At 46.1% G+C, this 23,411-nt stretch overlaps 7 non-coding genes across 7 annotated transcripts; all 7 read right to left on the bottom strand.

Moving 5' to 3' along the window:
• Positions 1-2,024: 2,024 nt before the first annotated feature.
• On the bottom strand, positions 2,025-2,097 carry trnav-cac (transfer RNA valine (anticodon CAC)). Its single transcript has one exon. It is a non-coding gene; the product is annotated as a tRNA-Val (tRNA).
• A 2,861-nt stretch (positions 2,098-4,958) lies between these two features.
• Positions 4,959-5,031, bottom strand: trnav-cac (transfer RNA valine (anticodon CAC)). Its single transcript has one exon. It is a non-coding gene; the product is annotated as a tRNA-Val (tRNA).
• Positions 5,032-7,892: 2,861 nt separating this feature from the next.
• Positions 7,893-7,965, bottom strand: trnav-cac (transfer RNA valine (anticodon CAC)). Its single transcript has one exon. It is a non-coding gene; the product is annotated as a tRNA-Val (tRNA).
• Positions 7,966-10,826: 2,861 nt separating this feature from the next.
• On the bottom strand, positions 10,827-10,899 carry trnav-cac (transfer RNA valine (anticodon CAC)). Its single transcript has one exon. It is a non-coding gene; the product is annotated as a tRNA-Val (tRNA).
• A 2,861-nt stretch (positions 10,900-13,760) lies between these two features.
• trnav-cac (transfer RNA valine (anticodon CAC)) lies at positions 13,761-13,833 on the bottom strand. Its single transcript has one exon. It is a non-coding gene; the product is annotated as a tRNA-Val (tRNA).
• A 5,795-nt stretch (positions 13,834-19,628) lies between these two features.
• trnav-cac (transfer RNA valine (anticodon CAC)) lies at positions 19,629-19,701 on the bottom strand. The gene has a single exon. It is a non-coding gene; the product is annotated as a tRNA-Val (tRNA).
• Positions 19,702-22,562: 2,861 nt separating this feature from the next.
• Positions 22,563-22,635, bottom strand: trnav-cac (transfer RNA valine (anticodon CAC)). The gene has a single exon. It is a non-coding gene; the product is annotated as a tRNA-Val (tRNA).
• Between the last annotated feature and the right edge of the window lie 776 nt (positions 22,636-23,411).

Below are 23,411 nucleotides of genomic sequence, written 5' to 3'. Positions count from 1 at the left end.
ACGAGTCGAGTCACCGTAGGACTCTGTTTCGCAACAACAGTCTCCATTCGGTTCCAGTAAAAGCTCAACTTGCCTGGAACAGAAAGCAACAGTGGAGCCGCTGGCGATTTTCCGCGCGGGAGGCGAACACGATCATGACAGCACAGACACTTTGGAAAATTCGGCACTTTCCCACACCGCAGGAAATTCCCCGGGAAGCAAACTCATTTTGCTTCTGTTTCAAACAGAAATGCAGCAGGGGAATGAAACAGCATTTAAACCAGCAGCTCCGCAGAAACGGCAGCGGTGGGACTCGAACCCACCCCTCGGGCGTGACGGGAGTCTTAATCCAGCGCCTTAGACCGCTCGGCCACACTAGCAACACGCGCGCGAGTCCATTTTCTTGCACTTCCAATTGTTTTCCTGCATAACAACAGATGTAAACTCAAGTGAAAAAGGTTCCATGATCCCTCTCCGACTCGCACAGCTGCTGGGATGTGCCCGTCTACAATATCAATTTCTCAGCAGTTAACGATAGCCCATCAATCCAGACAAAAATCACTGGTAAGCTGAGTCTATCTTCTCAGACTGGATTCAGAAACAAATGTATCTGTGAGTGCGTGAGAATATATGATCGGTTATGATTGGGTCAAATTACCATGAGCTACTTGACATTACTGCAATTTCGATTCTTGCTTTGCTAAATGATTTCACCCATTGCTCGAAACAGGACAACTTACACGTTTACACGGAACATGAAACACACCGGACTACAGGGAAAATGCACAAAGCTGAGCAGGCCGTTTCCCAAATCATACCGTGCAGCATAGTTTCAGGCACTGTGTCTGTTTTGCAGAATAAGGTTCCCAAAGAATGTTCCATCCTAAAACCGGAGGTAGTATTACAATCCGAGAACGACAGATTACATTGTAAGGAAGGTCTGACCTCGGGGCCGGTTCGAGATGCCACTTTCCTTGCCTTTTACCTTAACCGTGCAATTTGCTGCAGAGATTATCACACCTGGACATGAGCCTCATGGATACCAACTGAGTTGGAAACCTGTGTGGGAATCGATGAGAAAAAAGCGACTCAATAAATTTTAACAAGTTCCATGGTGCTTTTTAGAAATGCAGTTTCTGTTCACCTCAATCCAAAAGGCAGTTTCTGAACATAGTAACAGAAGTCAAAAGGTAATTACCTCACCCCACCCCCAGTCCGGAAGAGGTGCTAACTGCCCTTGATTGCTGTTTGTTCATGATGTGAAGAGCTCTCACGCCTGAGTCACCGTCACGTCTCTGGTTGCTGAGTGAATCACAAAGAAGGACTTTCTCCAGAGCTGCAACTGCCTCACTTCCCCACTCGCCTTCCCCGTTTACATTTTCCTGCTCGTCAGTGATTTAAAGAAAACCAAATGGATGCGATGTCATTCTGTAGCCTCTCTGTCGATTCCTCCGTTTCAGTTCCAACGTGGCTTAGATCTCGGGGCGCACCTTAATACTAGCGACGCTATGAAAGCACAGGTCCAGATGTTCCTCTGAGAGTGTAATTTCTTTCATTGCTGTTGCTGATTGAATGAGCCACTAACGTGTGAACTGCTCCAAAACATGATTCAGGACCTCTGGTGCCAATTCTCGCACGTTGAATAACGACAGACACCTTCCAAATGAGGTCTTTCAGAGACGACTTTGGGATACATTTGACAGACAGACTAGTTGAGGAATCCGTGGTGCACTGTGACACCAGCACATCAGCTTCTTCCCTGTCTTTGAACCGGGCCGCCTGCGCAAGGAATGCGAATGCGGTAATGCTTTTCGTGGAAGGATCAGAAGGGGGTAACTACACTCTCAAACAGAATGGCATATGATCAGAACGATGTTGGAGAAAAACTTTACAATGCTTTGCACGGTAATTAAATGGAATCGCATTGCATTGCACGACGAGAGAAGATTTATTCAAGCAAATTCGAAGGCAGGTTTGCACATGGGAAAGCAAGCAAGAAAGCTCCGTTCTTGTCGATGTCAAAGGCTGCAGTTGAACAGGAAAGCAGTTGCTGCCCAGTTTCGAACTGGGGACCTTTCGCGTGTGAGGCGAACGTGATGACCACTACACTACAGAAACAAGCCGCGGTCGCAGCCGCTGCAGCTCAGTGGCATCCAACACAGAAAGTTGAAGCCATTCTACCTTTCGCCTTTCTGTTTCCGTTAACTCGTTGTTTCATGGGACTTGTTTAATTTTGGCTATGTGGTGAGCATGGACGAGATACACCGAAGTATCTGTTTCCACGCGGTGTAACCCGGTAACGTTGTGTTGCTTACACCTGCTTTAAAGAATTACGTTTTTGCGGAGCTTACCGTCGCAGTCTGTGGCAAAATCATTTAGTCTGTTCGACGGCTCACGGGAAAGGTAGCATTGTGAAACACTGCAGAAACGAACGACTTCCTTACTTTTGCTCCGACTGACCATACTCCGTGAAAGTTTCCCAGATTCTCAGTTGAGGATTTTTGCAGCTGGAAGTTACCTCAGAAACCCTGTTAATTCGTAATGTATTGAGCGAATCGCAAAACAGAAAGCATTTAACACGGAACACAAACAAAACTGGAAAACCAAATGCATTTTCAGACACAGCGAGCATGAATGCTAAATGTGAGACAGTCCGGGGGCATGAGCCATAAAGTTATCACACAAATAACAACAGGGCAATTCCAAACTACTCTTTCAAACATACTGGAGCCTGAGTGCACCACCACTGCCCAGACAATGCTGCAAAGAGACAAAGAAAGAACATAATAAGAATGGGCCATAAAAAGTGAATTTCACCAATCACAGTCTCGATTAGATTACCTTTCCCTTCCGATGACTCCAGGACGGAAAAGGAGGAAGTGGGAGAAATTCAATAACATATGACATCGAAATACATTGGAACGATTTTCTCATTGGCCAGAAAACCAAATAACGACGAGTCGAGTCACCGTAGGACTCTGTTTCGCAACAACAGTCTCCATTCGGTTCCAGTAAAAGCTCAACTTGCCTGGAACAGAAAGCAACAGTGGAGCCGCTGGCGATTTTCCGCGCGGGAGGCGAACACGATCATGACAGCACAGACACTTTGGAAAATTCGGCACTTTCCCACACCGCAGGAAATTCCCCGGGAAGCAAACTCATTTTGCTTCTGTTTCAAACAGAAATGCAGCAGGGGAATGAAACAGCATTTAAACCAGCAGCTCCGCAGAAACGGCAGCGGTGGGATTCGAACCCACCCCTCGGGCGAGACGGGAGCCTTAATCCAGCGCCTTAGACCGCTCGGCCACACTAGCAACACGCGCGCGAGTTCATTTTCTTGCACTTCCAATTGTTTTCCTGCATAACAACAGATGTAAACTCAAGTGAAAAAGGTTCCATGATCCCTCTCCGACTCGCACAGCTGCTGGGATGTGCCCGTCTACAATATCAATTTCTCAGCAGTTAACGATAGCCCATCAATCCAGACAAAAATCACTGGTAAGCTGAGTCTATCTTCTCAGACTGGATTCAGAAACAAATGTATCTGTGAGTGCGTGAGAATATATGATCGGTTATGATTGGGTCAAATTACCATGAGCTACTTGACATTACTGCAATTTCGATTCTTGCTTTGCTAAATGATTTCACCCATTGCTCGAAACAGGACAACTTACACGTTTACACGGAACATGAAACACACCGGACTACAGGGAAAATGCACAAAGCTGAGCAGGCCGTTTCCCAAATCATACCGTGCAGCATAGTTTCAGGCACTGTGTCTGTTTTGCAGAATAAGGTTCCCAAAGAATGTTCCATCCTAAAACCGGAGGTAGTATTACAATCCGAGAACGACAGATTACATTGTAAGGAAGGTCTGACCTCGGGGCCGGTTCGAGATGCCACTTTCCTTGCCTTTTACCTTAACCGTGCAATTTGCTGCAGAGATTATCACACCTGGACATGAGCCTCATGGATACCAACTGAGTTGGAAACCTGTGTGGGAATCGATGAGAAAAAAGCGACTCAATAAATTTTAACAAGTTCCATGGTGCTTTTTAGAAATGCAGTTTCTGTTCACCTCAATCCAAAAGGCAGTTTCTGAACATAGTAACAGAAGTCAAAAGGTAATTACCTCACCCCACCCCCAGTCCGGAAGAGGTGCTAACTGCCCTTGATTGCTGTTTGTTCATGATGTGAAGAGCTCTCACGCCTGAGTCACCGTCACGTCTCTGGTTGCTGAGTGAATCACAAAGAAGGACTTTCTCCAGAGCTGCAACTGCCTCACTTCCCCACTCGCCTTCCCCGTTTACATTTTCCTGCTCGTCAGTGATTTAAAGAAAAGCAAATGGATGCGATGTCATTCTGTAGCCTCTCTGTCGATTCCTCCGTTTCAGTTCCAACGTGGCTTAGATCTCGGGGCGCACCTTAATACTAGCGACGCTATGAAAGCACAGGTCCAGATGTTCCTCTGAGAGTGTAATTTCTTTCATTGCTGTTGCTGATTGAATGAGCCACTAACGTGTGAACTACTCCAAAACATGATTCAGGACCTCTGGTGCCAATTCTCGCACGTTGAATAACGACAGACACCTTCCAAATGAGGTCTTTCAGAGACGACTTTGGGATACATTTGACAGACAGACTAGTTGAAGAATCCGTGGTGCACTGTGACACCAGCACATCAGCTTCTTCCCTGTCTTTGAACCGGGCCGCCTGCGCAAGGAATGCGAATGCGGTAATGCTTTTCGTGGAAGGATCAGAAGGGGGTAACTACACTCTCAAACAGAATGGCATATGATCAGAACGATGTTGGAGAAAAACTTTACAATGCTTTGCACAGTAATTAAATGGAATCGCATTGCATTGCACGACGAGAGAAGATTTATTCAAGCAAATTCGAAGGCAGGTTTGCACATGGGAAAGCAAGCAAGAAAGCTCCGTTCTTGTCGATGTCAAAGGCTGCAGTTGAACAGGAAAGCAGTTGCTGCCCAGTTTCGAACTGGGGACCTTTCGCGTGTGAGGCGAACGTGATGACCACTACACTACAGAAACAAGCCGCGGTCGCAGCCGCTGCAGCTCAGTGGCATCCAACACAGAAAGTTGAAGCCATTCTACCTTTCGCCTTTCTGTTTCCGTTAACTCGTTGTTTCATGGGACTTGTTTAATTTTGGCTATGTGGTGAGCATGGACGAGATACACCGAAGTATCTGTTTCCACGCGGTGTAACCCGGTAACGTTGTGTTGCTTACACCTGCTTTAAAGAATTACGTTTTTGCGGAGCTTACCGTCGCAGTCTGTGGCAAAATCATTTAGTCTGTTCGACGGCTCACGGGAAAGGTAGCATTGTGAAACACTGCAGAAACGAACGACTTCCTTACTTTTGCTCCGACTGACCATACTCCGTGAAAGTTTCCCAGATTCTCAGTTGAGGATTTTTGCAGCTGGAAGTTACCTCAGAAACCCTGTTAATTCGTAATGTATTGAGCGAATCGCAAAACAGAAAGCATTTAACACGGAACACAAACAAAACTGGAAAACCAAATGCATTTTCAGACACAGCGAGCATGAATGCTAAATGTGAGACAGTCCGGGGGCATGAGCCATAAAGTTATCACACAAATAACAACAGGGCAATTCCAAACTACTCTTTCAAACATACTGGAGCCTGAGTGCACCACCACTGCCCAGACAATGCTGCAAAGAGACAAAGAAAGAACATAATAAGAATGGGCCATAAAAAGTGAATTTCACCAATCACAGTCTCGATTAGATTACCTTTCCCTTCCGATGACTCCAGGACGGAAAAGGAGGAAGTGGGAGAAATTCAATAACATATGACATCGAAATACATTGGAACGATTTTCTCATTGGCCAGAAAACCAAATAACGACGAGTCGAGTCACCGTAGGACTCTGTTTCGCAACAACAGTCTCCATTCGGTTCCAGTAAAAGCTCAACTTGCCTGGAACAGAAAGCAACAGTGGAGCCGCTGGCGATTTTCCGCGCGGGAGGCGAACACGATCATGACAGCACAGACACTTTGGAAAATTCGGCACTTTCCCACACCGCAGGAAATTCCCCGGGAAGCAAACTCATTTTGCTTCTGTTTCAAACAGAAATGCAGCAGGGGAATGAAACAGCATTTAAACCAGCAGCTCCGCAGAAACGGCAGCGGTGGGATTCGAACCCACCCCTCGGGCGAGACGGGAGCCTTAATCCAGCGCCTTAGACCGCTCGGCCACACTAGCAACACGCGCGCGAGTTCATTTTCTTGCACTTCCAATTGTTTTCCTGCATAACAACAGATGTAAACTCAAGTGAAAAAGGTTCCATGATCCCTCTCCGACTCGCACAGCTGCTGGGATGTGCCCGTCTACAATATCAATTTCTCAGCAGTTAACGATAGCCCATCAATCCAGACAAAAATCACTGGTAAGCTGAGTCTATCTTCTCAGACTGGATTCAGAAACAAATGTATCTGTGAGTGCGTGAGAATATATGATCGGTTATGATTGGGTCAAATTACCATGAGCTACTTGACATTACTGCAATTTCGATTCTTGCTTTGCTAAATGATTTCACCCATTGCTCGAAACAGGACAACTTACACGTTTACACGGAACATGAAACACACCGGACTACAGGGAAAATGCACAAAGCTGAGCAGGCCGTTTCCCAAATCATACCGTGCAGCATAGTTTCAGGCACTGTGTCTGTTTTGCAGAATAAGGTTCCCAAAGAATGTTCCATCCTAAAACCGGAGGTAGTATTACAATCCGAGAACGACAGATTACATTGTAAGGAAGGTCTGACCTCGGGGCCGGTTCGAGATGCCACTTTCCTTGCCTTTTACCTTAACCGTGCAATTTGCTGCAGAGATTATCACACCTGGACATGAGCCTCATGGATACCAACTGAGTTGGAAACCTGTGTGGGAATCGATGAGAAAAAAGCGACTCAATAAATTTTAACAAGTTCCATGGTGTTTTTTAGAAATGCAGTTTCTGTTCACCTCAATCCAAAAGGCAGTTTCTGAACATAGTAACAGAAGTCAAAAGGTAATTACCTCACCCCACCCCCAGTCCGGAAGAGGTGCTAACTGCCCTTGATTGCTGTTTGTTCATGATGTGAAGAGCTCTCACGCCTGAGTCACCGTCACGTCTCTGGTTGCTGAGTGAATCACAAAGAAGGACTTTCTCCAGAGCTGCAACTGCCTCACTTCCCCACTCGCCTTCCCCGTTTACATTTTCCTGCTCGTCAGTGATTTAAAGAAAAGCAAATGGATGCGATGTCATTCTGTAGCCTCTCTGTCGATTCCTCCGTTTCAGTTCCAACGTGGCTTAGATCTCGGGGCGCACCTTAATACTAGCGACGCTATGAAAGCACAGGTCCAGATGTTCCTCTGAGAGTGTAATTTCTTTCATTGCTGTTGCTGATTGAATGAGCCACTAACGTGTGAACTACTCCAAAACATGATTCAGGACCTCTGGTGCCAATTCTCGCACGTTGAATAACGACAGACACCTTCCAAATGAGGTCTTTCAGAGACGACTTTGGGATACATTTGACAGACAGACTAGTTGAAGAATCCGTGGTGCACTGTGACACCAGCACATCAGCTTCTTCCCTGTCTTTGAACCGGGCCGCCTGCGCAAGGAATGCGAATGCGGTAATGCTTTTCGTGGAAGGATCAGAAGGGGGTAACTACACTCTCAAACAGAATGGCATATGATCAGAACGATGTTGGAGAAAAACTTTACAATGCTTTGCACAGTAATTAAATGGAATCGCATTGCATTGCACGACGAGAGAAGATTTATTCAAGCAAATTCGAAGGCAGGTTTGCACATGGGAAAGCAAGCAAGAAAGCTCCGTTCTTGTCGATGTCAAAGGCTGCAGTTGAACAGCAAAGCAGTTGCTGCCCAGTTTCGAACTGGGGACCTTTCGCGTGTGAGGCGAACGTGATGACCACTACACTACAGAAACAAGCCGCGGTCGCAGCCGCTGCAGCTCAGTGGCATCCAACACAGAAAGTTGAAGCCATTCTACCTTTCGCCTTTCTGTTTCCGTTAACTCGTTGTTTCATGGGACTTGTTTAATTTTGGCTATGTGGTGAGCATGGACGAGATACACCGAAGTATCTGTTTCCACGCGGTGTAACCCGGTAACGTTGTGTTGCTTACACCTGCTTTAAAGAATTACGTTTTTGCGGAGCTTACCGTCGCAGTCTGTGGCAAAATCATTTAGTCTGTTCGACGGCTCACGGGAAAGGTAGCATTGTGAAACACTGCAGAAACGAACGACTTCCTTACTTTTGCTCCGACTGACCATACTCCGTGAAAGTTTCCCAGATTCTCAGTTGAGGATTTTTGCAGCTGGAAGTTACCTCAGAAACCCTGTTAATTCGTAATGTATTGAGCGAATCGCAAAACAGAAAGCATTTAACACGGAACACAAACAAAACTGGAAAACCAAATGCATTTTCAGACACAGCGAGCATGAATGCTAAATGTGAGACAGTCCGGGGGCATGAGCCATAAAGTTATCACACAAATAACAACAGGGCAATTCCAAACTACTCTTTCAAACATACTGGAGCCTGAGTGCACCACCACTGCCCAGACAATGCTGCAAAGAGACAAAGAAAGAACATAATAAGAATGGGCCATAAAAAGTGAATTTCACCAATCACAGTCTCGATTAGATTACCTTTCCCTTCCGATGACTCCAGGACGGAAAAGGAGGAAGTGGGAGAAATTCAATAACATATGACATCGAAATACATTGGAACGATTTTCTCATTGGCCAGAAAACCAAATAACGACGAGTCGAGTCACCGTAGGACTCTGTTTCGCAACAACAGTCTCCATTCGGTTCCAGTAAAAGCTCAACTTGCCTGGAACAGAAAGCAACAGTGGAGCCGCTGGCGATTTTCCGCGCGGGAGGCGAACACGATCATGACAGCACAGACACTTTGGAAAATTCGGCACTTTCCCACACCGCAGGAAATTCCCCGGGAAGCAAACTCATTTTGCTTCTGTTTCAAACAGAAATGCAGCAGGGGAATGAAACAGCATTTAAACCAGCAGCTCCGCAGAAACGGCAGCGGTGGGATTCGAACCCACCCCTCGGGCGAGACGGGAGCCTTAATCCAGCGCCTTAGACCGCTCGGCCACACTAGCAACACGCGCGCGAGTTCATTTTCTTGCACTTCCAATTGTTTTCCTGCATAACAACAGATGTAAACTCAAGTGAAAAAGGTTCCATGATCCCTCTCCGACTCGCACAGCTGCTGGGATGTGCCCGTCTACAATATCAATTTCTCAGCAGTTAACGATAGCCCATCAATCCAGACAAAAATCACTGGTAAGCTGAGTCTATCTTCTCAGACTGGATTCAGAAACAAATGTATCTGTGAGTGCGTGAGAATATATGATCGGTTATGATTGGGTCAAATTACCATGAGCTACTTGACATTACTGCAATTTCGATTCTTGCTTTGCTAAATGATTTCACCCATTGCTCGAAACAGGACAACTTACACGTTTACACGGAACATGAAACACACCGGACTACAGGGAAAATGCACAAAGCTGAGCAGGCCGTTTCCCAAATCATACCGTGCAGCATAGTTTCAGGCACTGTGTCTGTTTTGCAGAATAAGGTTCCCAAAGAATGTTCCATCCTAAAACCGGAGGTAGTATTACAATCCGAGAACGACAGATTACATTGTAAGGAAGGTCTGACCTCGGGGCCGGTTCGAGATGCCACTTTCCTTGCCTTTTACCTTAACCGTGCAATTTGCTGCAGAGATTATCACACCTGGACATGAGCCTCATGGATACCAACTGAGTTGGAAACCTGTGTGGGAATCGATGAGAAAAAAGCGACTCAATAAATTTTAACAAGTTCCATGGTGCTTTTTAGAAATGCAGTTTCTGTTCACCTCAATCCAAAAGGCAGTTTCTGAACATAGTAACAGAAGTCAAAAGGTAATTACCTCACCCCACCCCCAGTCCGGAAGAGGTGCTAACTGCCCTTGATTGCTGTTTGTTCATGATGTGAAGAGCTCTCACGCCTGAGTCACCGTCACGTCTCTCGTTGCTGAGTGAATCACAAAGAAGGACTTTCTCCAGAGCTGCAACTGCCTCACTTCCCCACTCGCCTTCCCCGTTTACATTTTCCTGCTCGTCAGTGATTTAAAGAAAACCAAATGGATGCGATGTCATTCTGTAGCCTCTCTGTCGATTCCTCCGTTTCAGTTCCAACGTGGCTTAGATCTCGGGGCGCACCTTAATACTAGCGACGCTATGAAAGCACAGGTCCAGATGTTCCTCTGAGAGTGTAATTTCTTTCATTGCTGTTGCTGATTGAATGAGCCACTAACGTGTGAACTGCTCCAAAACATGATTCAGGACCTCTGGTGCCAATTCTCGCACGTTGAATAACGACAGACACCTTCCAAATGAGGTCTTTCAGAGACGACTTTGGGATACATTTGACAGACAGACTAGTTGAAGAATCCGTGGTGCACTGTGACACCAGCACATCAGCTTCTTCCCTGTCTTTGAACCGGGCCGCCTGCGCAAGGAATGCGAATGCGGTAATGCTTTTCGTGGAAGGATCAGAAGGGGGTAACTACACTCTCAAACAGAATGGCATATGATCAGAACGATGTTGGAGAAAAACTTTACAATGCTTTGCACAGTAATTAAATGGAATCGCATTGCATTGCACGACGAGAGAAGATTTATTCAAGCAAATTCGAAGGCAGGTTTGCACATGGGAAAGCAAGCAAGAAAGCTCCGTTCTTGTCGATGTCAAAGGCTGCAGGTGAAGAGCAAAGCAGTTTCTGCCCAGTTTCGAACTGGGGACCTTTCGCGTGTGAGGCGAACGTGATGACCACTACACTACAGAAACAAGCCGCGGTCGCAGCCGCTGCAGCTCAGTGGCATCCAACACAGAAAGTTGAAGCCATTCTACCTTTCGCCTTTCTGTTTCCGTTAACTCGTTGTTTCACGGGACTTGTTTAATTTTGGCTATGTGGTGAGCATGGACGAGATACACCGAAGTATCTGTTTCCACGCGGTGTAACCCGGTAACGTTGTGTTGCTTACACCTGCTTTAAAGAATTACGTTTTTGCGGAGCTTACCGTCGCAGTCTGTGGCAAAATCATTTAGTCTGTTCGACGGCTCACGGGAAAGGTAGCATTGTGAAACACTGCAGAAACGAACGACTTCCTTACTTTTGCTCCGACTGACCATACTCCGTGAAAGTTTCCCAGATTCTCAGTTGAGGATTTTTGCAGCTGGAAGTTACCTCAGAAACCCTGTTAATTCGTAATGTATTGAGCGAATCGCAAAACAGAAAGCATTTAACACGGAACACAAACAAAACTGGAAAACCAAATGCATTTTCAGACACAGCGAGCATGAATGCTAAATGTGAGACAGTCCGGGGGCATGAGCCATAAAGTTATCACACAAATAACAACAGGGCAATTCCAAACTACTCTTTCAAACATACTGGAGCCTGAGTGCACCACCACTGCCCAGACAATGCTGCAAAGAGACAAAGAAAGAACATAATAAGAATGGGCCATAAAAAGTGAATTTCACCAATCACAGTCTCGATTAGATTACCTTTCCCTTCCGATGACTCCAGGACGGAAAAGGAGGAAGTGGGAGAAATTCAATAACATATGACATCGAAATACATTGGAACGATTTTCTCATTGGCCAGAAAACCAAATAACGACGAGTCGAGTCACCGTAGGACTCTGTTTCGCAACAACAGTCTCCATTCGGTTCCAGTAAAAGCTCAACTTGCCTGGAACAGAAAGCAACAGTGGAGCCGCTGGCGATTTTCCGCGCGGGAGGCGAACACGATCATGACAGCACAGACACTTTGGAAAATTCGGCACTTTCCCACACCGCAGGAAATTCCCCGGGAAGCAAACTCATTTTGCTTCTGTTTCAAACAGAAATGCAGCAGGGGAATGAAACAGCATTTAAACCAGCAGCTCCGCAGAAACGGCAGCGGTGGGATTCTAACCCACCCCTCGGGCGAGACGGGAGCCTTAATCCAGCGCCTTAGACCGCTCGGCCACACTAGCAACACGCGCGCGAGTTCATTTTCTTGCACTTCCAATTGTTTTCCTGCATAACAACAGATGTAAACTCAAGTGAAAAAGGTTCCATGATCCCTCTCCGACTCGCACAGCTGCTGGGATGTGCCCGTCTACAATATCAATTTCTCAGCAGTTAACGATAGCCCATCAATCCAGACAAAAATCACTGGTAAGCTGAGTCTATCTTCTCAGACTGGATTCAGAAACAAATGTATCTGTGAGTGCGTGAGAATATATGATCGGTTATGATTGGGTCAAATTACCATGAGCTACTTGACATTACTGCAATTTCGATTCTTGCTTTGCTAAATGATTTCACCCATTGCTCGAAACAGGACAACTTACACGTTTACACGGAACATGAAACACACCGGACTACAGGGAAAATGCACAAAGCTGAGCAGGCCGTTTCCCAAATCATACCGTGCAGCATAGTTTCAGGCACTGTGTCTGTTTTGCAGAATAAGGTTCCCAAAGAATGTTCCATCCTAAAACCGGAGGTAGTATTACAATCCGAGAACGACAGATTACATTGTAAGGAAGGTCTGACCTCGGGGCCGGTTCGAGATGCCACTTTCCTTGCCTTTTACCTTAACCGTGCAATTTGCTGCAGAGATTATCACACCTGGACATGAGCCTCATGGATACCAACTGAGTTGGAAACCTGTGTGGGAATCGATGAGAAAAAAGCGACTCAATAAATTTTAACAAGTTCCATGGTGCTTTTTAGAAATGCAGTTTCTGTTCACCTCAATCCAAAAGGCAGTTTCTGAACATAGTAACAGAAGTCAAAAGGTAATTACCTCACCCCACCCCCAGTCCGGAAGAGGTGCTAACTGCCCTTGATTGCTGTTTGTTCATGATGTGAAGAGCTCTCACGCCTGAGTCACCGTCACGTCTCTGGTTGCTGAGTGAATCACAAAGAAGGACTTTCTCCAGAGCTGCAACTGCCTCACTTCCCCACTCGCCTTCCCCGTTTACATTTTCCTGCTCGTCAGTGATTTAAAGAAAACCAAATGGATGCGATGTCATTCTGTAGCCTCTCTGTCGATTCCTCCGTTTCAGTTCCAACGTGGCTTAGATCTCGGGGCGCACCTTAATACTAGCGACGCTATGAAAGCACAGGTCCAGATGTTCCTCTGAGAGTGTAATTTCTTTCATTGCTGTTGCTGATTGAATGAGCCACTAACGTGTGAACTGCTCCAAAACATGATTCAGGACCTCTGGTGCCAATTCTCGCACGTTGAATAACGACAGACACCTTCCAAATGAGGTCTTTCAGAGACGACTTTGGGATACATTTGACAGACAGACTAGTTGAAGAATCCGTGGTGCACTGTGACACCAGCACATCAGCTTCTTCCCTGTCTTTGAACCGGGCCGCCTGCGCAAGGAATGCGAATGCGGTAATGCTTTTCGTGGAAGGATCAGAAGGGGGTAACTACACTCTCAAACAGAATGGCATATGATCAGAACGATGTTGGAGAAAAACTTTACAATGCTTTGCACAGTAATTAAATGGAATCGCATTGCATTGCACGACGAGAGAAGATTTATTCAAGCAAATTCGAAGGCAGGTTTGCACATGGGAAAGCAAGCAAGAAAGCTCCGTTCTTGTCGATGTCAAAGGCTGCAGTTGAAGAGCAAAGCAGTTTCTGCCCAGTTTCGAACTGGGGACCTTTCGCGTGTGAGGCGAACGTGATGACCACTACACTACAGAAACAAGCCGCGGTCGCAGCCGCTGCAGCTCAGTGGCATCCAACACAGAAAGTTGAAGCCATTCTACCTTTCGCCTTTCTGTTTCCGTTAACTCGTTGTTTCATGGGACTTGTTTAATTTTGGCTATGTGGTGAGCATGGACGAGATACACCGAAGTATCTGTTTCCACGCGGTGTAACCCGGTAACGTTGTGTTGCTTACACCTGCTTTAAAGAATTACGTTTTTGCGGAGCTTACCGTCGCAGTCTGTGGCAAAATCATTTAGTCTGTTCGACGGCTCACGGGAAAGGTAGCATTGTGAAACACTGCAGAAACGAACGACTTCCTTACTTTTGCTCCGACTGACCATACTCCGTGAAAGTTTCCCAGATTCTCAGTTGAGGATTTTTGCAGCTGGAAGTTACCTCAGAAACCCTGTTAATTCGTAATGTATTGAGCGAATCGCAAAACAGAAAGCATTTAACACGGAACACAAACAAAACTGGAAAACCAAATGCATTTTCAGACACAGCGAGCATGAATGCTAAATGTGAGACAGTCCGGGGGCATGAGCCATAAAGTTATCACACAAATAACAACAGGGCAATTCCAAACTACTCTTTCAAACATACTGGAGCCTGAGTGCACCACCACTGCCCAGACAATGCTGCAAAGAGACAAAGAAAGAACATAATAAGAATGGGCCATAAAAAGTGAATTTCACCAATCACAGTCTCGATTAGATTACCTTTCCCTTCCGATGACTCCAGGACGGAAAAGGAGGAAGTGGGAGAAATTCAATAACATATGACATCGAAATACATTGGAACGATTTTCTCATTGGCCAGAAAACCAAATAACGACGAGTCGAGTCACCGTAGGACTCTGTTTCGCAACAACAGTCTCCATTCGGTTCCAGTAAAAGCTCAACTTGCCTGGAACAGAAAGCAACAGTGGAGCCGCTGGCGATTTTCCGCGCGGGAGGCGAACACGATCATGACAGCACAGACACTTTGGAAAATTCGGCACTTTCCCACACCGCAGGAAATTCCCCGGGAAGCAAACTCATTTTGCTTCTGTTTCAAACAGAAATGCAGCAGGGGAATGAAACAGCATTTAAACCAGCAGCTCCGCAGAAACGGCAGCGGTGGGATTCTAACCCACCCCTCGGGCGAGACGGGAGCCTTAATCCAGCGCCTTAGACCGCTCGGCCACACTAGCAACACGCGCGCGAGGCCATTTTCTTGCACTTCCAATTGTTTTCCTGCATAACAACAGATGTAAACTCAAGTGAAAAAGGTTCCATGATCCCTCTCCGACTCGCACAGCTGCTGGGATGTGCCCGTCTACAATATCAATTTCTCAGCAGTTAACGATAGCCCATCAATCCAGACAAAAATCACTGGTAAGCTGAGTCTATCTTCTCAGACTGGATTCAGAAACAAATGTATCTGTGAGTGCGTGAGAATATATGATCGGTTATGATTGGGTCAAATTACCATGAGCTACTTGACATTACTGCAATTTCGATTCTTGCTTTGCTAAATGATTTCACCCATTGCTCGAAACAGGACAACTTACACGTTTACACGGAACATGAAACACACCGGACTACAGGGAAAATGCACAAAGCTGAGCAGGCCGTTTCCCAAATCATACCGTGCAGCATAGTTTCAGGCACTGTGTCTGTTTTGCAGAATAAGGTTCCCAAAGAATGTTCCATCCTAAAACCGGAGGTAGTATTACAATCCGAGAACGACAGATTACATTGTAAGGAAGGTCTGACCTCGGGGCCGGTTCGAGATGCCACTTTCCTTGCCTTTTACCTTAACCGTGCAATTTGCTGCAGAGATTATCACACCTGGACATGAGCCTCATGGATACCAACTGAGTTGGAAACCTGTGTGGGAATCGATGAGAAAAAAGCGACTCAATAAATTTTAACAAGTTCCATGGTGCTTTTTAGAAATGCAGTTTCTGTTCACCTCAATCCAAAAGGCAGTTTCTGAACATAGTAACAGAAGTCAAAAGGTAATTACCTCACCCCACCCCCAGTCCGGAAGAGGTGCTAACTGCCCTTGATTGCTGTTTGTTCATGATGTGAAGAGCTCTCACGCCTGAGTCACCGTCACGTCTCTGGTTGCTGAGTGAATCACAAAGAAGGACTTTCTCCAGAGCTGCAACTGCCTCACTTCCCCACTCGCCTTCCCCGTTTACATTTTCCTGCTCGTCAGTGATTTAAAGAAAACCAAATGGATGCGATGTCATTCTGTAGCCTCTCTGTCGATTCCTCCGTTTCAGTTCCAACGTGGCTTAGATCTCGGGGCGCACCTTAATACTAGCGACGCTATGAAAGCACAGGTCCAGATGTTCCTCTGAGAGTGTAATTTCTTTCATTGCTGTTGCTGATTGAATGAGCCACTAACGTGTGAACTGCTCCAAAACATGATTCAGGACCTCTGGTGCCAATTCTCGCACGTTGAATAACGACAGACACCTTCCAAATGAGGTCTTTCAGAGACGACTTTGGGATACATTTGACAGACAGACTAGTTGAAGAATCCGTGGTGCACTGTGACACCAGCACATCAGCTTCTTCCCTGTCTTTGAACCGGGCCGCCTGCGCAAGGAATGCGAATGCGGTAATGCTTTTCGTGGAAGGATCAGAAGGGGGTAACTACACGCTCAAACAGAATGGCATATGATCAGAACGATGTTGGAGAAAAACTTTACAATGCTTTGCACGGTAATTAAATGGAATCGCATTGCATTGCACGACGAGAGAAGATTTATTCAAGCAAATTCGAAGGCAGGTTTGCACATGGGAAAGCAAGCAAGAAAGCTCCGTTCTTGTCGATGTCAAAGGCTGCAGTTGAAGAGCAAAGCAGTTGCTGCCCAGTTTCGAACTGGGGACCTTTCGCGTGTGAGGCGAATGTGATGACCACTACACTACAGAAACAAGCCGCGGTCGCAACCGCTGCAGCTCAGTGGCATCCAACACAGAAAGTTGAAGCCATTCTACCTTTCGCCTTTCTGTTTCCGTTAACTCGTTGTTTCATGGGACTTGTTTAATTTTGGCTCTGTGGTGAGCATGGACGAGATACACCGAAGTATCTGTTTCCACGCGGTGTAACCCGGTAACGTTGTGTTGCTTACACCTGCTTTAAAGAATTACGTTTTTGCGGAGCTTACCGTCGCAGTCTGTGGCAAAATCATTTAGTCTGTTCGACGGCTCACGGGAAAGATAGCATTGTGAAACACTGCAGAAACGAACGACTTCCTTACTTTTGCTCCGACTGACCATACTCCGTGAAAGTTTCCCAGATTCTCAGTTGAGGATTTTTGCAGCTGGAAGTTACCTCAGAAACCCTGTTAATTCGTAATGTATTGAGCGAATCGCAAAACAGAAAGCATTTAACACGGAACACAAACAAAACTGGAAAACCAAATGCATTTTCAGACACAGCGAGCATGAATGCTAAATGTGAGACAGTCCGGGGGCATGAGCCATAAAGTTATCACACAAATAACAACAGGGCAATTCCAAACTACTCTTTCAAACATACTGGAGCCTGAGTGCACCACCACTGCCCAGACAATGCTGCAAAGAGACAAAGAAAGAACATAATAAGAATGGGCCATAAAAAGTGAATTTCACCAATCACAGTCTCGATTAGATTACCTTTCCCTTCCGATGACTCCAGGACGGAAAAGGAGGAAGTGGGAGAAATTCAATAACATATGACATCGAAATACATTGGAACGATTTTCTCATTGGCCAGAAAACCAAATAACGACGAGTCGAGTCACCGTAGGACTCTGTTTCGCAACAACAGTCTCCATTCGGTTCCAGTAAAAGCTCAACTTGCCTGGAACAGAAAGCAACAGTGGAGCCGCTGGCGATTTTCCGCGCGGGAGGCGAACACGATCATGACAGCACAGACACTTTGGAAAATTCGGCACTTTCCCACACCGCAGGAAATTCCCCGGGAAGCAAACTCATTTTGCTTCTGTTTCAAACAGAAATGCAGCAGGGGAATGAAACAGCATTTAAACCAGCAGCTCCGCAGAAACGGCAGCGGTGGGATTCTAACCCACCCCTCGGGCGAGACGGGAGCCTTAATCCAGCGCCTTAGACCGCTCGGCCACACTAGCAACACGCGCGCGAGGCCATTTTCTTGCACTTCCAATTGTTTTCCTGCATAACAACAGATGTAAACTCAAGTGAAAAAGGTTCCATGATCCCTCTCCGACTCGCACAGCTGCTGGGATGTGCCCGTCTACAATATCAATTTCTCAGCAGTTAACGATAGCCCATCAATCCAGACAAAAATCACTGGTAAGCTGAGTCTATCTTCTCAGACTGGATTCAGAAACAAATGTATCTGTGAGTGCGTGAGAATATATGATCGGTTATGATTGGGTCAAATTACCATGAGCTACTTGACATTACTGCAATTTCGATTCTTGCTTTGCTAAATGATTTCACCCATTGCTCGAAACAGGACAACTTACACGTTTACACGGAACATGAAACACACCGGACTACAGGGAAAATGCACAAAGCTGAGCAGGCCGTTTCCCAAATCATACCGTGCAGCATAGTTTCAGGCACTGTGTCTGTTTTGCAGAATAAGGTTCCCAAAGAATGTTCCATCCTAAAACCGGAGGTAGTATTACAATCCGAGAACGACAGATTACATTGTAAGGAAGGTCTGACCTCGGGGCCGGTTCGAGATGCCACTTTCCTTGCCTTTTACCTTAACCGTGCAATTTGCTGCAGAGATTATCACACCTGGACATGAGCCTCATGGATACCAACTGAGTTGGAAACCTGTGTGGGAATCGATGAGAAAAAAGCGACTCAATAAATTTTAACAAGTTCCATGGTGCTTTTTAGAAATGCAGTTTCTGTTCACCTCAATCCAAAAGGCAGTTTCTGAACATAGTAACAGAAGTCAAAAGGTAATTACCTCACCCCACCCCCAGTCCGGAAGAGGTGCTAACTGCCCTTGATTGCTGTTTGTTCATGATGTGAAGAGCTCTCACGCCTGAGTCACCGTCACGTCTCTGGTTGCTGAGTGAATCACAAAGAAGGACTTTCTCCAGAGCTGCAACTGCCTCACTTCCCCACTCGCCTTCCCCGTTTACATTTTCCTGCTCGTCAGTGATTTAAAGAAAACCAAATGGATGCGATGTCATTCTGTAGCCTCTCTGTCGATTCCTCCGTTTCAGTTCCAACGTGGCTTAGATCTCGGGGCGCACCTTAATACTAGCGACGCTATGAAAGCACAGGTCCAGATGTTCCTCTGAGAGTGTAATTTCTTTCATTGCTGTTGCTGATTGAATGAGCCACTAACGTGTGAACTGCTCCAAAACATGATTCAGGACCTCTGGTGCCAATTCTCGCACGTTGAATAACGACAGACACCTTCCAAATGAGGTCTTTCAGAGACGACTTTGGGATACATTTGACAGACAGACTAGTTGAAGAATCCGTGGTGCACTGTGACACCAGCACATCAGCTTCTTCCCTGTCTTTGAACCGGGCCGCCTGCGCAAGGAATGCGAATGCGGTAATGCTTTTCGTGGAAGGATCAGAAGGGGGTAACTACACTCTCAAACAGAATGGCATATGATCAGAACGATGTTGGAGAAAAACTTTACAATGCTTTGCACAGTAATTAAATGGAATCGCATTGCATTGCACGACGAGAGAAGATTTATTCAAGCAAATTCGAAGGCAGGTTTGCACATGGGAAAGCAAGCAAGAAAGCTCCGTTCTTGTCGATGTCAAAGGCTGCAGTTGAAGAGCAAAGCAGTTTCTGCCCAGTTTCGAACTGGGGACCTTTCGCGTGTGAGGCGAACGTGATGACCACTACACTACAGAAACAAGCCGCGGTCGCAGCCGCTGCAGCTCAGTGGCATCCAACACAGAAAGTTGAAGCCATTCTACCTTTCGCCTTTCTGTTTCCGTTAACTCGTTGTTTCATGGGACTTGTTTAATTTTGGCTATGTGGTGAGCATGGACGAGATACACCGAAGTATCTGTTTCCACGCGGTGTAACCCGGTAACGTTGTGTTGCTTACACCTGCTTTAAAGAATTACGTTTTTGCGGAGCTTACCGTCGCAGTCTGTGGCAAAATCATTTAGTCTGTTCGACGGCTCACGGGAAAGGTAGCATTGTGAAACACTGCAGAAACGAACGACTTCCTTACTTTTGCTCCGACTGACCATACTCCGTGAAAGTTTCCCAGATTCTCAGTTGAGGATTTTTGCAGCTGGAAGTTACCTCAGAAACCCTGTTAATTCGTAATGTATTGAGCGAATCGCAAAACAGAAAGCATTTAACACGGAACACAAACAAAACTGGAAAACCAAATGCATTTTCAGACACAGCGAGCATGAATGCTAAATGTGAGACAGTCCGGGGGCATGAGCCATAAAGTTATCACACAAATAACAACAGGGCAATTCCAAACTACTCTTTCAAACATACTGGAGCCTGAGTGCACCACCACTGCCCAGACAATGCTGCAAAGAGACAAAGAAAGAACATAATAAGAATGGGCCATAAAAAGTGAATTTCACCAATCACAGTCTCGATTAGATTACCTTTCCCTTCCGATGACTCCAGGACGGAAAAGGAGGAAGTGGGAGAAATTCAATAACATATGACATCGAAATACATTGGAACGATTTTCTCATTGGCCAGAAAACCAAATAACGACGAGTCGAGTCACCGTAGGACTCTGTTTCGCAACAACAGTCTCCATTCGGTTCCAGTAAAAGCTCAACTTGCCTGGAACAGAAAGCAACAGTGGAGCCGCTGGCGATTTTCCGCGCGGGAGGCGAACACGATCATGACAGCACAGACACTTTGGAAAATTCGGCACTTTCCCACACCGCAGGAAATTCCCCGGGAAGCAAACTCATTTTGCTTCTGTTTCAAACAGAAATGCAGCAGGGGAATGAAACAGCATTTAAACCAGCAGCTCCGCAGAAACGGCAGCGGTGGGATTCTAACCCACCCCTCGGGCGAGACGGGAGCCTTAATCCAGCGCCTTAGACCGCTCGGCCACACTAGCAACACGCGCGCGAGTTCATTTTCTTGCACTTCCAATTGTTTTCCTGCATAACAACAGATGTAAACTCAAGTGAAAAAGGTTCCATGATCCCTCTCCGACTCGCACAGCTGCTGGGATGTGCCCGTCTACAATATCAATTTCTCAGCAGTTAACGATAGCCCATCAATCCAGACAAAAATCACTGGTAAGCTGAGTCTATCTTCTCAGACTGGATTCAGAAACAAATGTATCTGTGAGTGCGTGAGAATATATGATCGGTCATGATTGGGTCAAATTACCATGAGCTACTTGACATTACTGCAATTTCGATTCTTGCTTTGCTAAATGATTTCACCCATTGCTCGAAACAGGACAACTTACACGTTTACACGGAACATGAAACACACCGGACTACAGGGAAAATGCACAAAGCTGAGCAGGCCGTTTCCCAAATCATACCGTGCAGCATAGTTTCAGGCACTGTGTCTGTTTTGCAGAATAAGGTTCCCAAAGAATGTTCCATCCTAAAACCGGAGGTAGTATTACAATCCGAGAACGACAGATTACATTGTAAGGAAGGTCTGACCTCGGGGCCGGTTCGAGATGCCACTTTCCTTGCCTTTTACCTTAACCGTGCAATTTGCTGCAGAGATTATCACACCTGGACATGAGCCTCATGGATACCAACTGAGTTGGAAACCTGTGTGGGAATCGATGAGAAAAAAGCGACTCAATAAATTTTAACAAGTTCCATGGTGCTTTTTAGAAATGCAGTTTCTGTTCACCTCAATCCAAAAGGCAGTTTCTGAACATAGTAACAGAAGTCAAAAGGTAATTACCTCACCCCACCCCCAGTCCGGAAGAGGTGCTAACTGCCCTTGATTGCTGTTTGTTCATGATGTGAAGAGCTCTCACGCCTGAGTCACCGTCACGTCTCTGGTTGCTGAGTGAATCACAAAGAAGGACTTTCTCCAGAGCTGCAACTGCCTCACTTCCCCACTCGCCTTCCCCGTTTACATTTTCCTGCTCGTCAGTGATTTAAAGAAAACCAAATGGATGCGATGTCATTCTGTAGCCTCTCTGTCGATTCCTCCGTTTCAGTTCCAACGTGGCTTAGATCTCGGGGCGCACCTTAATACTAGCGACGCTATGAAAGCACAGGTCCAGATGTTCCTCTGAGAGTGTAATTTCTTTCATTGCTGTTGCTGATTGAATGAGCCACTAACGTGTGAACTGCTCCAAAACATGATTCAGGACCTCTGGTGCCAATTCTCGCACGTTGAATAACGACAGACACCTTCCAAATGAGGTCTTTCAGAGACGACTTTGGGATACATTTGACAGACAGACTAGTTGAGGAATCCGTGGTGCACTGTGACACCAGCACATCAGCTTCTTCCCTGTCTTTGAACCGGGCCGCCTGCGCAAGGAATGCGAATGCGGTAATGCTTTTCGTGGAAGGATCAGAAGGGGGTAACTACACTCTCAAACAGAATGGCATATGATCAGAACGATGTTGGAGAAAAACTTTACAATGCTTTGCACAGTAATTAAATGGAATCGCATTGCATTGCACGACGAGAGAAGATTTATTCAAGCAAATTCGAAGGCAGGTTTGCACATGGGAAAGCAAGCAAGAAAGCTCCGTTCTTGTCGATGTCAAAGGCTGCAGTTGAAGAGCAAAGCAGTTTCTGCCCAGTTTCGAACTGGGGACCTTTCGCGTGTGAGGCGAACGTGATGACCACTACACTACAGAAACAAGCCGCGGTCGCAGCCGCTGCAGCTCAGTGGCATCCAACACAGAAAGTTGAAGCCATTCTACCTTTCGCCTTTCTGTTTCCGTTAACTCGTTGTTTCATGGGACTTGTTTAATTTTGGCTATGTGGTGAGCATGGACGAGATACACCGAAGTATCTGTTTCCACGCGGTGTAACCCGGTAACGTTGTGTTGCTTACACCTGCTTTAAAGAATTACGTTTTTGCGGAGCTTACCGTCGCAGTCTGTGGCAAAATCATTTAGTCTGTTCGACGGCTCACGGGAAAGGTAGCATTGTGAAACACTGCAGAAACGAACGACTTCCTTACTTTTGCTCCGACTGACCATACTCCGTGAAAGTTTCCCAGATTCTCAGTTGAGGATTTTTGCAGCTGGAAGTTACCTCAGAAACCCTGTTAATTCGTAATGTATTGAGCGAATCGCAAAACAGAAAGCATTTAACACGGAACACAAACAAAACTGGAAAACCAAATGCATTTTCAGACACAGCGAGCATGAATGCTAAATGTGAGAGTGTCGGGGGGCATGAACCATAAAGTAATCACACAACTAACAACAGGGCAATTCCAAACTACTCTTTCAAACAGACTGGAGCCTGAGTGCACCATCACTTCCCAGACAATGCTGCAAAGAGACAAAGAAAGAACATAATAAGAATGGGCCATAAAAAGTGAATTTCAGCAATCTGTTTTCCCCGAGCCGCAATTCTGATTTTGTCTCTTATTTACAGCACTTACAGTCCATTCAGATTTTGTTTG

The sequence above is a fragment of the Chiloscyllium punctatum genome, chromosome 18 (genome assembly GCF_047496795.1).
Source record: "Chiloscyllium punctatum isolate Juve2018m chromosome 18, sChiPun1.3, whole genome shotgun sequence".
NCBI lineage: Eukaryota > Metazoa > Chordata > Chondrichthyes > Orectolobiformes > Hemiscylliidae > Chiloscyllium > Chiloscyllium punctatum.
This window is presented reverse-complemented; position numbering and strand designations above follow the sequence as displayed.